Raw genomic sequence first — 15545 nt, forward strand, 5'->3', positions numbered from 1 at the left:
AGCTGAGCCGTTGGGATGCCTTCTGGGTTCAGGAGCCACTTGAAATTCTTAAACTCATCTTCTTTTAATTCCTGCAGAGTTTTCCAGAGGTCCTCTTTAAGTTTCTCCATTATGGCCTCCTGCTGAAAATAAGAGACATTTTAAATAGGAAGGACATGTATTCAGTTCTCATCTCATGACACTTTACCAGTATGACTTTTGTACTTGTGCATGTTAAATGTAAATCATCTACTGCTTGAAAAAACAGGTCACAACTTTGGTTATTTTCATAGTTTCAGTCTTTCACCACTGGAAACTCATGACAATCCACATTATCACATGAATTCCAGCTGAATACATTTACATCCTCTGTGAGGAAGCAAACAACAAACTTTTTGCTGCCACGTTCCAAGTGTGAAGCTTTTGGTGTCTGTATTTCATATCAAATGAGTATATCTCATTTTTATTGTTGCACTTTCGGTGAGCAGTATCATGTTTTTATGAAGTGCTGCCCTCTGCTGGTATTACAGCACATTTAAGGATAAACTTTTATATTTTTACCTCACATACCTCTACAGGAGTTCATGAATGGTCAGCTGATAACGTTGGACGCTGAGAGGAGCTGTTTGTCCTGCAAAAACCTGAAGGGAAAATAATAATGATGAGATACTACACTTCACCATTTTCATTCCTGGTGCTTAAACTGGGAGGTCAGAGGTCAGCTGCTGATCATGAGCCAACAGACATACAGTGTCTTTCTCAAGGACAACTCAGGAGGAAAGATGCTTGTCAACATTATGATTTGAGGAACCACTGAACCTCTTGTATCATCTACTAGTGCTGCTACAGTTGTTGGTGATAAACACTCATCCTGTTTCCTCTGGTTGAGCTAGATGCCAAAACCTGCAGGAAAGTTTATTTATACCGTAAATTTCATACATAAAGGCAGTTTAAAGTGCTTTACACAATATATTGAAGTAGAGAATAATGACTGTCTGCTGTTTTCACAATTCCTGGAGTCCGCTCAACTTCTTCAGCTAAACACCAGGAAAGGAAGAAACTGTGGCTGCACCTCACAGCAGGTATTTTTGCTCTTTGATTGAAATGTCTCTGAACAAGACATTGTTGAAGGATGCACCCTCTTACTGCCTTTCTTGGAGTGATCTTCCATTATGCAGTTTTTTCAAAATTATATATATATATATATATAATTTTACAATTTTATGTGCCCTTCCTCACAGTTTTGGCCCAAAGTAGGATCACTATTTTCTACGCATCCAATCTGATCACTATGACCTCCTCAGACACAGAATCTGTAATATAGCTGGCGTCATGAATGCATAACTAAAAGAGCACTAAAGTCATTCAGCATTTCTTTCCTGTAACATTGTCGTATTCACAATAGATAGTTTAAAAAACAGGATCGAAATCAATGCAGCAGAACCAGAGATTTCATTTTTTATTCCACACGTTCTTCTTTCCTGTCAAAACCTGGTGCCTACATTACCCACAATGCAACTCAATTCACTCCACTGTACAGATTCAGGTGTGAGTGTCACAGGTTTAACTCCTCCAACTGGCCTGAAATCATGTTTCAAAAAAAAAAAAAAAAACAGTAAATAAACTGCAGATACACTGCAGCTGACAGAAAGGGGAGGTCATATTATACAGAGAAATATTATTTTTTTCTGGGTGAATAAATGTTCACGTGACTAATAAAAAAGGAAGCTAAAGGTCAACGATTGATTGATTGGGCCCACATTTCTCTTCCGGCCTACATACCGCGTGGAATGATGGCACTTGGGCGGTCCGCTCCTGTTTGCCAGATCCAGGCCACAAGCCTGGTTTGCTTGTGGCCTGGATCTGGCAAACACTGTGATTTCATATTTTTCTGACACAGTTTAATTAAACAATTAATCTGAAAAATAATCAGCAGATTGATCAATAATAACATTAATCATAATTTTCAGCTCTAATATTAACACTCATCCTGCCTCAGACTGTTTTCCTCCTTCTGCTCTGTTGACTTTAAAATGGAGTCTGAAGAACAGACTGAATACTTTCACTTTCAGTGTTCCTCCCTGTTTGTTGAAGGCAGGAGGCCTTCTACTTTACTGGAAGACACGTGTTTGTGTGTGTGTGTGTGTGACTTTTCCCAGTGGCCTGGCCTGATAAGTGGCCCGCCGCAGCCTGCAGATTTTTTCTTTTCTTTTTTGGACCCTGAATGACCCTGAAATATTATTTTTTTCTGAATAAATGTTCATGTGACTTATAAAAAAGGAAGCTAAAGGTCAACGAGAATGCTGAGCTTTAAAGTTTCATCAGGAGTCATCTCAGATACGGAAGTGGGCCACTTCAGGCAATGATACGGCACTGCTGGTCTTCTTCTGGCCCGGACAAAACGGATATGAGCCTGAAGTGGCCTACCTGTAAAATAACAAATATGGCCCAAATATCCCAAAACAAATGTGGACCATTTTTGGCAAAGGTGCAGTGCTCTCGGCGATATGTGAACTGGATATGATCCTAAAGTCGCCCATGTGATACATAGTGAATATGGCCCAAATATCACAAAACAAACGTGGGCCACCTTTGGCAAAGATCTGGCACAGTCGACAATATTTAATGTGGGTGTAAACCAAAAGTGGCCCACATATGGTGCAGCAAATGTGTCCCGGTTATCTTAAACATATCTGGGCCAGTTCTGGCAAATATGAGACACAGTAAGAACTAGCTAATCTGGCCAAAATATGGTTGAACAGTATTGGGCCACTATAGGTAAAGATGCGGCGCAATTGGTACAGGCTAATCTGGAAGTGAGCCTAAAATGGCCCGTATATGATATGGCGCATATGGCCCAAATATTTTACAACAATCTGGGCCCATTCTGACAAATATACGACACAGCCCAGATAGCTAAATTGCTGTGGCCCTTATCCAACACTTTCATCCGGCCCACATACTGCGTGAAATGATGGCACTTGGGCGGTCCGCTCCTGTTTGCCAGATCCAGGCCACAAGCCTGGTTTGCTTGTGGCTTGGATCTGGCAAACACTGTGGTTTCATATTTTTCTGACACAGTTTAATTAAACAATTAATCTGAAAAATAATCAGCAGATTGATCAATAATAACAGTAATCATAATTTTCAGCTCTAATATTAACACTCATCCTGCCTCAGACTGTTTTCCTCCTTCTGCTCTGTTGACTTTAAAATGGAGTCTGAAGAACAGACTGAATACTTTCACTTTCAGTGTTCCTCCCTGTTTGTTGAAGGCAGGAGGCCTTCTACTTTACTGGAAGTCACGTGTTTGTGTGTGTGTGTGACTTTTCCCAGTGGCCTGGCCTGATAAGTGGCCCGCCGCAGCCTGCAGATTTTTTCTTTTCTTTTTTGGACTCTGAATGACCCTGAAATATTAATTTTTTCTAAATAAATGTTCATTTGACTTATAAAAAAGGAAGCTAAAGGTCAACGAGAATGCTGAGCTTTAAAGTTTCATCAGGAGTCATTAATAAAACCATCAAACACATGACGTTAGGAAAGTAGTTTAAACACACACACAAAGTATTTACTGCATACTGAAGATAGAAACTCAATACAGCCAACATCAGTAATCAAGACAAACACATATTAGACTGTCAAACCAATAACTAACAGCAGTCAGCATCAGACAACCTTATCATACTTTCGTAGCTACCTGCTGTTTCTGTAGTGGTGACAAAATGTTAAAGATGTACATAGTAGCAGTGAATTATACTGAAACTCCCTCTAGAAACACAAGATAAAAGGCGTCATATGTCGACAGTCTTCTTGTCAACTTGGCAGTAATTTAATGCATAAAGATAAAATATATTTGAGTAAAAACTACAACTAAAAATACAACTCGATTCACTCCACTGTATAGATTCAGATGTGTTATGTTAGCAGAGAATAACGTAGCCTGGAGCTGGAGCCTCCAGCAGAGATGAAGAGCTACAGAGGTCTGGTCATTTTCAAACTTCTAAGTTATATATTATATTATGGCTGATACATAAACGTGTAGCTGGTCATATGGAGATAATTTGGACTACTTTGTACACTGTTTTCATCCATATAAATGCATATTTTGTCAAATGATCATATAATCAAATTTGTAGGTAAAATCTTTGCAAAGTCAATAGTTACTCCAGCTGTCAGATACATTTAGTGCAGTAGAGAGAGCAGACGCTGACTCAGAGACTTTGAACATTAATAGTAATGTGTTATTAACACTCACCCTGCCTTATACGTCCTGTTTTCCTCCTTTTGCTCTGTCGACAGTAAAATGGAGTCTGAACTGAATGATTGTATAATTTCACTCTCAGTGTTTCCTTCCCTCAGAGTTGCTCCTCCCCTCTACATATCCTGTACTTCAGTACTGTGGAAGATTTAAAACATCTAAATAAAAGGAATCAAACAAAGAAATAAAGTAAAATACAATAAACACTATGAAGTGTATTTACTTTTTAGGTAGGTATTTACAGTGTTAATCATTGTCTGTAATAGCTGTCATAATTGAATAAAACATGTTAAAAGGACAATTATTGAGCTTTTTGAGTTTAATTAAACTGAATGAATTATTTTTCATTCATTCAACTCTGATTCTTATACTTCATCAGTCCCTGTTACAGACGGACTGTAGTATTACAGTGTAGAGATGCCATTTTATGTAGCCCCAGTTTTATAGTAATATGAATAGTAGCAGTAAGACTAATACTGGCAGTATTAGCAACAGTTGCACTAACAGTGATATAATAGTAACAGTAATACTATCAACTCAGAGCTCAAGACTCAAGACAAACAAGTCTGCACAAGTGAACAGGAAGACCTGGGAGTAGCAGCCAGTAGTGAGAACAGGAAGTAGCAGCCAGTAGTGAGAACAGGAAGTGTTCTTGACTGTAAAATGGAGACTGAAATGAATGATTGTATAATTTCACTTTCAGTGTTTCCTTCCCTCAGAGCTGCTCCTCCCCTCTACATCTCCTGTACTGCAGTACTGTGGAAGATTTAAAACGTCTAAATAATGCTCTCTGAGAGATTTTTACTATTTAAAATTTTTAGTACCTCAGTGCATGAGTTATTAGATAAATGTTTGTAATTAATTGATCCACCATTCCAGTCTATCTGTAAATGTTGATGCTGTGTAATAAAGTCTCCATATACCAGTTTGTACAGAGGACCATGTCTGGCTCTCCCTCTCCTCTTCCTCCACATGGAGAGATCTCCAACCCAGGGAGCATTTCTGGAGACATTTTTAACAAAGGCTACTTTTAATCTGGTACCAAACTCAAAAGCTCCCAACCCACCATATTCTTTGCTTTTATATCATAAATCTCGTTTGGTGACTTCTCTAGTTGTTCAGCAGATTAAATTAACACACTGTTTGTTTATTTTTGTTATCATTTTGTTGGCTGGAGGGAGAATGTTAGCCAAAAAGAGGAGTTTGGACAGGATGAATGTTTTGACTATATTTATTCTTCATTTGTAATTAGTATTTTTATTTTCCCATTTCTTTACCTCTTCTTTAATTTCACCCAGTTTTTTCTCCCAGTTTATTTCACCACAGTCTTTGTTGCAGATAGTCAATCCGAGTATTTTAATTTCTGGTTTGATTTGAATTTTTATATTTTGTCTGTTACTTTCCTCTCCTATCCAAACTCCTTCAGTTTTGGCATGGTTTAATTTTGCTCCAGCAGCTTGCTCATAAATAAGTAAATGATTTACTAAAGCATCCATCTCAGCTTGATTTTTAATAACCACTGTGACATCATCGGCGTAGGCAATGGCTGCCACTACATGCGCATGCCCCACAGATGTGCCTGTGATGCGGCTATCAGAATTTATTTTTGATATTAAGGGACTGATGGCTAAGATATACAGATCAGCGCTCAGAGGACAGCCCTGCTTCACTCCTCTCTCCACCTCAAACCTTTCTGATAAAACCCTGTTTACATTTACACAGACACTAGTTTTTACATACAAACATATAACCATATGAATAAAATCATCTGGAAAGCCGTATGCTTTCAAAACTGACCACAGATAATCTCTGGATATATAATCAAAGGCTTTTTTTGGTCAAGACCGATAATGAAGAAATCTTTGTTAGGTTTGTGTATTATCTCTCTGAGGATACAGAGATTGTCCCACATTACTCAACCTTTAATTGCACATGTCTGTTCTTTGTCTATGATTTCATCCAAAGTATCATTTAGTCTATTCATAATTATTTTTGCAAAAATTTTATAGTCTGTATTCATTATAATCAGATGTCTGTAATTATCTTTATCAGATTCGTCTCCTTTTTTATACAATAAGCATAAAACACCTTCATAAAATGAGTCCCCCATACAGCTGCTTTGCAGACCTTCATTAAACATGGAGGTGAGCAGGGTTATAATTTCTTCATTATAGAGTTGATAGAACTCAGTTGGTAGACCATCTGGACCAGGACTCTTCCCAACATTTAATTGTCTGATGGCTTGAACCACCTCTTCTTTATTTATTTCTCCAATAAGTGGAGTAAAAGTCAACAGACTGTATGAAGGGACACCTTTCAAAAAAGTGCTCACAATGTCTTTGTCAGTTTCTATTTTTTTTGTATGCAATGGCACATAAATCTTTAATGGCCTCTCTTTTCATATCTTCACGAATAACAGTATCACCTTCTTTGTTTTTAATGAGTTTAATGAACTTACTTTCATGTTTTTTTTGACCGGAATTAATGGCATGAAGAAGATTTCCTCTATTCTCTATATCTGACTGTTTATATATATTATATAATAATTCATAATTAAGGGTGTCTATTTGTGTTTTTAAATTTAATATTGTTTTTTCATCTATAGTAATTTTTGTTTCTTCTGTTTTAAACTAATATACTGATTTATTAATGTATCATACCTTATGTTCTTTAGTTTATTCAATTCTTTACACTTAAATTTGAAAAAATCTTTTATTCTATATTTTAGTATTTCCCATAGTTTAGTATACGATTTAATTAAAATATTTAATTGAGTCACCTTATGAATTTTTGTTTTAGTTCAGTTATCAAATCTTTATTTTGTAAACTCTGTACATTTCACTTCCAAAAACCCTTGTTTACTGAGGTTCCAGATAATACAGAGGTTTTAACGAGTAGATGGTCAGAAAGATCATTCAGAATTGTTCCATAGTGAAGTACTTTGAAATTTGAGGACACATATATACGATCAATGCGAGTTTTAGTTTTTGAATCGAACCTGGTAAAGTCTGTACCAGAGGGGTTAACAGCTCTATACATGTCAGTTAACTTTGCTTGTTGACAAATTTCTTTTAATAATTTACCCTCTGGGCGCAGTTTAAACACTGTGTTGGCAATTCGGTCATTTTCTTCTGTAACTATATTAAAATCTCCACATAAAATAATGTTAAAACCTACCAACAAAAGCTCTCTAAGTCTTTTAAATAACTGACATTTCTTTTGTGCTTCTGGAGCAGTATGAACATTAATAATACAATATTTTTTACCTAGATAAAAACAGTCCACCATGAATAGTCTACCAGGTATTATGTCTCTTCTCCTTATTATATTTACTTCATGATTTTAAAAAAATATACCAATTCCATCTGCCTTATTCTCGCCTATTGATATTACACATTTACCTTTTGTCCATAAATTACTAACATCGTTCACATAATTGTTTGTGTTTAGTCTGAGTTCTTGCGTACGGTTCCTTTCTAGAGTCTGTACTCAAAGAAACCGATCTTTCCCCTAACCCTAACCAAGTGGTCTTTGTGCCTAAACCTAACCAGACCTTAACCACAGCGTTGTCACACCATAAAACATCATTATTCAACGGGTAGAAATGTTAATATGCTACGTTTGTAGAAATGTTGACATGATACGTGATTCATGTGTTGAAACGTAGATATTCAACGTTTCTGTGGTTTGCAGAAACGTTCAATGCCAACGTTTTCTTCTGGCGACTGGGTTGTACGTGGTGACCCCCGATTCTACAGAAGTTATCATTGGGAAAGGGGAACGAAATGCAAGAACCAAAGGTTGTACAAGACAGTCATGACACCATATATGGAATTGTTATTGATTATCTTACGCCTGGGACACACTGGATGCGTGAACCTCAGCAGTGCGTCGCTGAACTGCTGCGTCTCTCACGCTTGTAGCGTCCACACTGGAAGCGTGTCTGCTGCGGCACTTCTGCCACTGGCAGCCCTATCTTTCTATCGTCTTCCCTGTCTATTTCAGCTAAGAACTGCACGCGTCACGCGGCGAAAATAGGCGAGACCTCGAATCTCTAGATGAAGTGACGCAGCAGCCTCGCGTGAGACAAAATGAATGCCAAAATGAAAAGCAAGGGGTTCCAGGGGTCACAGGAAACAGGTGTCTGCAGACAGTGAAGTGTGATTTTAGTAATAACTTCACCTGCTAAATTAGGATCTGCTTTCTTTCTTTAAAATCAGTGTGAATTATCCAGCTAATAGAGTTGGGAAGTAAGAGGAGCTATTTTGGGCACCCCTGGTTCCTGGAGTAAAAATCTCATTCATTTTTCGTACAGACAATGTTACATGACTCATAGTTTGAGCACTTCTACAGCCTGGATTGGCATGAAACTCTCCTGGTTAAATCATCAGTACAAAAGATGAACAACTGCATTAGAAAATATCTGGTTTACATGTCACTCAGTGCAACGCTGTGACTCATTGACGTGTTTTTATATGTTTTTGGACAACAATATAGTGTACTGCAGTGCTGTAGTACTTTGGTGTCTAATAAACCTTTAAACTCAGATCTGTTACTCAAACTGTCCATCATGAATGTTATTCCACTGTCTCACCAATACCTGAGACAACTGTGATAGTTGCCAAACCATAACAAGACGTTCAGGTACAGTAGTTGTGTACTTGTCTGTTATGTTATTAACAACAGTGGCACTGACATGAAAACATAGTAAAATGTTGTTAAATTAAGAGTATGAAAGAAAACTCCTACTGGCATCTCTACCCTGTGGTACTGTATTGATAGCCCCAGTTTTGTAGTAATGTTATCAGTAACAGTAAGAATAATACTGGTAGTAATAGCAACAGTTGCATTAATACTAGTAGCACTAACGGTGATATAATAGTAATAGTAGTACTATCAACTCAGCACAAGACTCAAGACAAACAAGTCTGTACAAGTGTCACACCCATTGGGGAGAGAACAGGAAATAGCAGCCATTGGGGAGAGAACAGGAAATAGCAGCGATTGAGGAGAGAACAGGAAATAGCAGCCATTGGTGAGAGAACAAGAAATAGCAGCCAGTGGTGAGAGGACAGGAAGTGCTCTGTGGCTTTAAATATCTTTTAAACTCTGTCACCTCGACACAGATCTGCTTCTTGACTCAAACATGAAGCACAAAATAGATTTTTTATCAATTCATAAGTCAAAAGAAAGTTTTACATTCTCTCAATAGCGTGGCAAATATTGAAAATGTTCTTAGAATCAAACACAAAAATGTCCCCAACAGACGTCTTCCCTCTACAGTCCACAGGGAAATGCTGACTTAGAGACTTACATTAATAGTAATGTGTTATTAACACTCACCCTGCCTTATACGTCCTGTTTTCCTCCTTTTGCTCTGTTGACTGTAAAATGGAGACTGAACTGAATGATTGTATAATTTCACTTTCAGTGTTTCCTTCCCTCAGAGCTGCTCCTCCCCTCCACATCTCCTGTACTGCAGTACTGTGGAAGATTTAAAACGTCTAAATAAAAGAAATCAAACAAAGAAATAAAGTAAAATACAATAAACATTATAATGTGTATTTACTTTTTAGGTCAAAAGGACAATTATTGAGCCTTTTGAGTTTAATTAAAGTGAATGAATTATTTTTCATTGGGACATGAATTTCCATGCCACATTAAAATCAAACCACAGCACAGAAAACAAGCAAAAAGGTTTAAGGTGTTTCAACTTTTTAAATATACTTTATTGAGTTTTTGCAGAGGAAAGTTACAAAGTACATAAAAATAAATAGAACGAAATGATCAATCTCCATCATCATTATAATACATCATCAACAATAATACATCATTAAATAACAGTGATATGTGAGACATTACGTAGATAAAAGTAAGAAAACAACTTAAATATTTTTTTAAGGAACATATTCAATATAATCGTTAATCTTAATCATTAACATAATAATACATTGTCAGCAGCAATACATCAAACAACAAAAACACAGAGAATACACTTACAATGTTAACAAGTGTCAAAGTCTGAGTCTCTTTTGTTACCACTGTACATATTATTGTCCAATAAAATTCATGATGTGACCTTTGGCATTCTTTCTAGAAAGACACCATACATCACTTCATTGTAGTTTACATTTACATTAAAACCAACACCTGCCAATTTCCCCCACACATCTTTAGATCTTTGACATTTTAGGAGTAAATGTTCAATAGTTTCATTCTCGTTATAATTTTCAATAGGGCACTTTTCAGTTTTGACATAACAGCTTCACTTGATAACTGCTCAGACTGCTAGTCTCCCAACTGAATTTTGCCGCATGGTGTCTTGTTTTTACTAAAAATATTTTTAATACATACCTGTGATTCAGAGTCATCTAAATTTGCGTAGGGGAACACGCCGCCATACATGTTATCTTGTAGTTTAATATATATATTTTTACTAGACATTTCGACCCAAACAAACTTAGTTATAAAATCACTGTACATGAGTTTATAATATGGAACAGAGCTTCTTGCACATCCCTTTTTTTGGTCCAGCTCAGGGCTTCACCAATCCACATGGCATTTCTTTTAATACCTACTGCAATGTTTTTACAAAAAGCTATCTTTAATTTTAAACCTAGGTCTACAGACCGCCATCTTTTTTACTTTTGTATAGTAACTGCCTCTTTTGTAACTTCCCTAGTGGTCCCCCATATAAAATTGACTGCCATTTTATTTATTGTTTGTTTTTTTGGAGGGAAAAAAGTAGCTAAAAATAACAATTTAGATAAAATAAAAGTCTTTATTATTAATATTCTAATTTTATAATTATTTGATTTATTTTCCCATTTTTGCAGTTCCTCTTTTATCTCCCTTTCCTTGCCATCCCAATTTTTTTCATAACAGTTTTTATTACTTATTTGTACACCTAAAATCTTCATGTCGTATGTCTCTTCTTCTAAACCAGACTCCTTCGGTTTTGTTATGATTGAGTTTTGCACCAGATACTTCTTCATATAACTTAAATTGTTCATTTATTATGTCAAGTTCATTTTGGTTTTTAACTTTTACAGTAATATCATCAGCATATGCTAGGACTACCACCTGCTCCCCATTACTGGTTTTTGTTCCACTAAACCTGTTATCGTCCTTAATTCTCTTCAGGAGTGGATTTATAGCTAAGACATAGAGGGCTGCTGATAAAGGGCAACCCTGTATAACACCTCCGCTAATTTCAAATGTTTCTGTTAAAAACCCATTAACATTGATTTGAACTATAGATTGTGCATACATTAGTTTAATAACATTAATTAAATCTTGTTCAAATCCATACACTCTTAACACCTCCCACAGATATTCCTGAGATATAAAATCAAAGGCTTTCTTTTGATCCAGGCCTATAATGAAGAATTCATCCCCAGAATTGTTACTGATTGTATCTCTCAATGTTGCTAAATTATCCCACATCAGCCTTCCCTTGATAGCACATGTTTGTTCTTCTTCAATTACTTTTTGCAGGGTATCATACAGTCTATTCATAACTATTTTTGCAAGTATTTTATAATCAACATTCATGAGTGTGATATGTCTCCAGATATCTATTTCATATTTCTCTCCTTTCTTATAAATGAGTGATATAATACCATGATTCCAACATTAAAGACTGAGATTAACAGGTCTGTAATCTCATCTATACATGTTTGATAAAATTCACCAGGAAGTCCATCTGGACCAGGAGCTTTACCTTTATTTAATTCTACAATTGCTCGTTTAACTTCATCTTTAGTAATCTCACTTCCTAATGAACGTAGGTCAACCTCATGCTTTTTAACTGAATCAAGAAATGCACACAATTTAGAAACATTTATATCTATTTTCTTATACATTTTTTCACAGAGTTCTCTAATCGTTTCCCTCTTTGTTTGCTTATCTTCTGCCCATCATTATTTCGAATTGCAGCAACATGTTTATTCTGTAGTTTCTTTTTATGTAAGTTTGTCAGGCTATAATTATTACCGGGACTGTCTATATTGTTATCTATACCTGCCTGTAAACGACGGCAATGAGAGACATCATTATTCATTTTGGTCAATTCCGATTCAGTTTCACTCAAAGTATCTTTATCATCTTCTGTTTTATTTACTTTTATTTGTGGATCAACATACTTTAACATTAACACTCTATATTTTTCATTTCGTTCTTGATTCAGAATTTTACGTTTATATTTAAAAAAAAATACACACATCTTTCTTTCATGATCTCCCACAAATAAATATCAGATTTGGTTAATATATTTAAAGTCTTCATAATTTTAATTTTGTGCTTCCATTCTGCAAACATATTATTATCATTTAAACAATTTAATTTCCAGTACCCTTTTTTATTAGTTTTGCCAAAACGTAAAAGTACTTCTACTGACTGTCTTAAGTTCAGTGATTGTACCTTAGTCAAGAGTCAAGTCAAGGTTTACCAGGAAATTCGATGATTTAATACTTCATCACTGCGGGGCCTTAACTGGATCAGGCATGATTAGTTTGGTGGATTTTCTCAAAGGAATAAGGTGTTTAAGGTGTTTCACTGTTGTCCAGCAGAGAGCAGCATAGACCTGCCAACACTAAATACAGAACTGCCATTAGTTTTCATGAGGAGGTGCAGGGCAGCTTTTTGAAATGAAAATGGTGATTTAATTTAATTTGAAATAAATTAGAGAGAAAAGGCTAAATAATTGTCATTTTACCATTGATTTTCTTTTCATTATGACACAGTAAATACGTACATAATTTTAGGGAAATACATATAACAATGTGTGCTGTAGTTCAATGTAGTTATTTTTTAGATTTGTTTGCAATTAGATATTTTAAATCTTCCATACAGTACTGCAATGTTGAAGAGTCTGATAAACCTTTAAAACTGAAAAATAGATAACAGTAATTGTTCTGAGTGAAGATATGATCACAGTTTACTTGTCAACCATGGATGTATTAAATAAGAGCCTTTATAATACATCCATGTTCTCGACATACATCTCTTTGGCTCAAATTCCACACACTATTATTGTCCTCCAGGCAAAGTATATAATACAAAGGTTCCTACCTGCATAACATTCTTGTGCAGCCTGATGCTACAGTAATAGTAATACTAATAACAGTCATAACACTTTCAGTAGCAGTAATAGTAGAAACACTATCACTGCCATCATCAGTTAATCATCATTAATAATTTAATTGATTGCAAATATATTAATCAATGACATAGAGGAAGAAGGACATACGTCTTCCTCTTTGTCTGAACCAGCAGGAAGTGTGAGTACAGGTCAGTCAGGGTCTTGGGTAGTTGTGTTGTAATGTAAGTTATCAAATGACATTAAAAAACTGAGTCATCTTCAGGTCAGTTTACAGTAGAAACCGTCTCTCACTTTGTGGTCCAGGTTCTGCACAGACAGCAGTTTATTGCGAAGGCCTACTTTGGGTGTTGAATATCCTGCTGCATGTGTTATGAACTTATTTACCTGATCTCCCAGTCTGTCTGTGAGCTGCCTGTTTCACTGCAGGCAGACTGGTAGCTCACTCGCTACAGTGGGCGGAGAAATGAAGCCAATGAATCAATATATTGAAGAGGAGAGCGTTACACCTGTTCAATCCACACCGACTCCGACCTGCATTCAGTGTTTCTGTCTACAGAAGCAGCTGCAGGTCCTGAGAGGACAAACTGCCCTCAGCAGGCTGACTGACGGCAGAATGAACTGTTGTAAATTCTTGTTTCTTGTTTCTGTGTTTGTGTCGCAAATCCTTGCTTACTCATGTCATTTATACACCCCCCCCCCCCCCCCAGGTATGTAAAGGCCTTTAGTTGTAGGTTACTATCGTAACCAAAACATATATCAGTAATTAAACAAGGTTTATATATATATGTATATATATGTGTGTGTGTGTGTGTACCAACCCTGATCAGACCTTAGAAACCTGCTGGTAACTCACTCCTGATCAGTGTTGGAGAGTAACTGAGTACATTTACTGAAGTACAGTTTTGAGGTACTTGTACTTTACTTGAGTATTTCCATGTGATGCTACTTTCTACATTTCAGAGGGAAATATTCTACTTTCTACTCCACTACATTTATTTGACAGCTTTAGTTACTTTTCACATGAAGATTTGACACAATGGATAATATAACAAGCTTTTAAAATACAACACATTGTTAAAGATGAAACCAGTGGTTTCCAACCTTTTTGGCTTTTGATGTCTTACAAAAAGCAGTGTGTAGTCGGGGTCACATTTCACATGTCTATGAGTTGTTAACAGCTCCACCAAATAGTGATTTTTCCCTCTAAACTTCTCACATGCTTTCATTTCAATAAATGTTCAAATGATCCAATATTTCAGCAAAAATCAAAGATTAGAGAAAAAAATCCAAAAACTGAAAACAGATTTGTCTGGTGATCCTATGGAAGGGCCCGACCCCTAAGTTGGAAACCACTGGACTAAACTAGCTAACTTATGTTAGCTGGTAACATACGTTGGACAGCAGTTATGTCCAACTTACGCGACTAAACTGTGGGAAATACTAAAATATAGAATAAAATATTTATTTAAATTGAAATGTAAAGAATTAAATAAACATAAAAATAAAAAGTATGATGCATTAATAAGTCAATATATTAGTATGGAGCAGATGAAACAGATCAACTATTGATGAAGAAACAATATTAAACATAAAAACACAGAGATACACTTAATTATGGATATTATATAAAATATATAAACATATCTACATATCTTCAAACATACAGTTCAACAGCACCACACACCTACTACGACTGTTACTGCCACCACTGTGCTAACACTTCTTACGCAGAGATCAATAATCATAACTCAGACACGTTTACCAAACTATACATGACGACTATATCAAACAGCAAGCAGACATTATCAATCAGTTAAGGAAGGAGCCGCGCTGGTGACACCAATTAATCAGATAACTACAAACACCGTCATTATCTAAATAAACTGGTCAGTCTCTTCTTTAACTTAGATGCAAACACAGAGCACTAAACTGCAGCCTCGTCACTGTTCCCCTCTGACTTCTACTGTGCAGGTTACTGAGAGACACTCATCACATGGACCTTCACATAGTTGATGAAATAAAGCTTTATATAAAATGTGATGTAGCTATAATTTTATACTATCTCTAAGATTATATAACCATCAGTTATTTCTCACTTTTGATGACACGATTTTAGATTGTGTCATCACTAACTTCACTTATCTTCTCATTACAATCTTTATATTTTTAGCTTTAGCTGCTACTTGGAAACACCATTATATTAAT

At 36.0% G+C, this 15545-nt stretch overlaps 1 long non-coding RNA gene across 1 annotated transcript; it reads right to left on the reverse strand.

The window, feature by feature from the left end:
* Positions 1-33: 33 nt before the first annotated feature.
* Positions 34-4360, reverse strand: LOC121890774. The gene is made up of 3 exons (XR_006093927.1): positions 4235-4360; positions 550-620; positions 34-122 (listed from the first exon to the last, which is right to left on the reverse strand). It is a non-coding gene; the product is annotated as an uncharacterized LOC121890774 (long non-coding RNA).
* Between the last annotated feature and the right edge of the window lie 11185 nt (positions 4361-15545).

This window comes from Thunnus maccoyii, chromosome 23 (genome assembly GCF_910596095.1).
Source record: "Thunnus maccoyii chromosome 23, fThuMac1.1, whole genome shotgun sequence".
NCBI classification, from domain to species: Eukaryota; Metazoa; Chordata; class Actinopteri; order Scombriformes; family Scombridae; genus Thunnus; species Thunnus maccoyii.